The sequence below is a fragment of the Etheostoma spectabile genome, chromosome 17 (assembly GCF_008692095.1).
Source record: "Etheostoma spectabile isolate EspeVRDwgs_2016 chromosome 17, UIUC_Espe_1.0, whole genome shotgun sequence".
NCBI classification, from domain to species: Eukaryota; Metazoa; Chordata; class Actinopteri; order Perciformes; family Percidae; genus Etheostoma; species Etheostoma spectabile.
The window spans coordinates 7355388-7358179 of NC_045749.1; positions in this window are offsets into that span (position 1 = coordinate 7355388).

The following is a 2792-nucleotide window of genomic DNA, read 5'->3' on the forward strand; positions in this document are numbered from 1 at the left end:
GTGGCTGTAACTAAATGCTTTAAATAAATTTAAAGGATATTGTTTATTTTTATCAGTTTACAAAAGCAAAGTGAGCGAACAAAAGAAAAATCTAAATCACATTAATTGTAGTTACTACCCTTTGCCCAAACCAGCATCAATTCTTATAGATACACTTACAAAAAGTCAGGCAACGTTGAGTGATTGACCCAGGAAACTTGGCTGACCGCTGTTGAAAAACGCTCAAGCTTATTTCCCTTCAAAATCAGAAGATGTCCAGCAGTGAACAGCTCAGAACTGGCAGAGACCAGGGACCCAGGTACACCCATCTACTGTCTGAGAATCTGACCAGAAGTGTTCTTCAGGGAAGAGTTGCAGCCAAAAAGCCAGACCTCTAACATGGTAACAAGGCCAAGCGACTCAACTTTGCGCGACACATAGGAACTGGGTGCAGAAAAATGCAGCAGGCGCTCTGACGGATGAATCAAAATATAAATTTTGGCTGTAGAAGAAGGTAGTTTGTTCGCAAAGGGCTGGAGAGCGGTACAATAATAGTGTCTGCAGGCAACAGTAAAGCTGGTGGAGGTTACTTGCAAGTTTGGGCTGCATTTCTGCAAATGGAGTTGGAGATTTGGTCAGGATTAAAGGTGTCTCTATGCGTAAAATACAGGCAGAGACATATCTATCACGCAATACCATCAGGATTGGCCCCAAACGTACAGCCAAGGTCATGAAAACTGTCTTCATTGTAAAGCAGAACAAGAAGTCCTGGAAGTGTGGCACGGACCCCACAGGCCCTGGTCTCAACATCATGATGTTGTCTGGGATACACGAATGTTCTGTTGACAGAAGGATTTAAGGAAGCCTACAACACCGGAAGATCTGTGGTTAGTTACCAGCCGGTTCCTTCAAAAACTGTGTGCAAGTGTACCTAGAAGAATTGATGCTGTCTTGAAGGCAAAGGGTGGTCACACCAAATATTGATTTGATTTAGGTTCCACTTCTGTTCATTCCCTGCATTTTGTTAATTGATTAAATAAACGGTTAACACTTCCATTTTTTTTAAAACATTTTCCGTTTAAAGCATTTTTTCATACCTGCCAAAACTTTTGCACATTAATCCATACAAAACCCTTAGAAAACATGTAACCCCCGATAAATGAAGTGGACACCAGCAATCTTGCGGCATTCTCTTCAGGTTCTGTCAAAATATTACCACTATGTCTTAATAAAAAGCACAGACTTTTAGATTTATTAGAGTAGCCACATTTATGTTAAAACCGATATGTGGTAGGCTGTTTTTTTTTGCTCGTTTTTTCTACGTAGCTATTCCAGTAGCCTAAATCAAATTAAGTTTACTTTGTTCTATCACAGATACTTTAGCTAACAAGGGTGTACAATCCTTTAATTGGGCTAGCTAGGCTATTTGAGGAATGATTTGTAACCCTAAACTGAAAGCATAAAAGAACAAACATGACATGGCTTGTGTCCTTGTTGCTCTTTATTGTGCAGTTAATCTCTATATGCCACTTTAGTTCACATCTGAAACAATTGCAAAATTGGCATGTAGCTGAAGTATTTGAAAGCTTAAATTTACGAGGTTTGGGAAAGGCAGCACTTTGTTTCGGAAATGCGTTCGCCAGAAGACTCCCACGTCGCTGCAGATATTTTGAGACGGTTATGGCTGCAGCCTGGAGCGTCCCATGTCATCCGTCCCGTCTCATACGGTCTCGTCTCTTGCGGAGTTGTGTCCAACGGTAAATCCAGAGGTCAATTACGTTATCGCGAATAATTTTCCAGACGGAGTCACGGGTAAATTCGTGACCACATTTGTTGCAATCAATTGAAAAACGATAAAAAAAACTGTTAAAGTAACAATTTTGCCATAGCCTACATGTAGTTTGCTCATTTCTGAATGTTATCTTGTTTGTTCCATGTTAACGGAGCTACATCTGATAACCTGCATCAGCGCGCAGCCGTCAGGGAGAACAATCCACGATCTGCACACATCACACAACTACAAAAATAAACGTTACACGCTTTCCAAGACTTTTTAATTGTATAGGCCTATTCTATATTGTTTTCACACTTCCTGGGACAGTGCTGCAAATACAACTGCTTATCAGCATGGCGAGAGTGACTGTCGGCCTCGGCTGTCGGCTCTCTGGACCCGGGGCAGAATGCTGTCAGGTCTCTGGACCGGGGCAGAATGCTGTCGGGTCTCTGGGACCCGGGGCAGAATGCTGTCAGGTCTCTGGAACCGGGGCAGAATGCTGTCGGGTCTCTGGGACCCGGGCAGAATGCTGTCGGGTCTCTGGGACCCGGACAATCGTGTTTTATTTTTCTACTACCGCGGCATCGGCCTTCGGGTCTCTGGACCCGTCCTGCATTCGACTGCGTATCTCTGCTGCCACGTGTCTTGGGCCAGGATGCGATTGAATTTTTCTTCCACTCCGCCAGCGGTTCTATTGTATTTTGTGTTGTATTGTATGAAAGGGGACATTTTTTTTTAACAAAACCAAATGCTTGAACTCTGTCGGGAGAGAATTCCTTCTATGGCTGCAACTTGGCTCAAAGTTGCAGCTAGAATTTTTTAGTTTGCCTATCACCTGCATTTTTTTAGAGACGGACATATATTTTTAATATTAACACACCAATATTTTATTCATTAGCATGATAGTTGACGTGAGCTTTAACTTTGAAAAGAGAGCTAATAGTATTTGATTTCAGATGCGAGCTTTTATTTTGAAAAGTATAGAAACTCGGGGATGGCAGAAGGATTTTTTTAGTTTGCCTATAATCTGCATTTATTT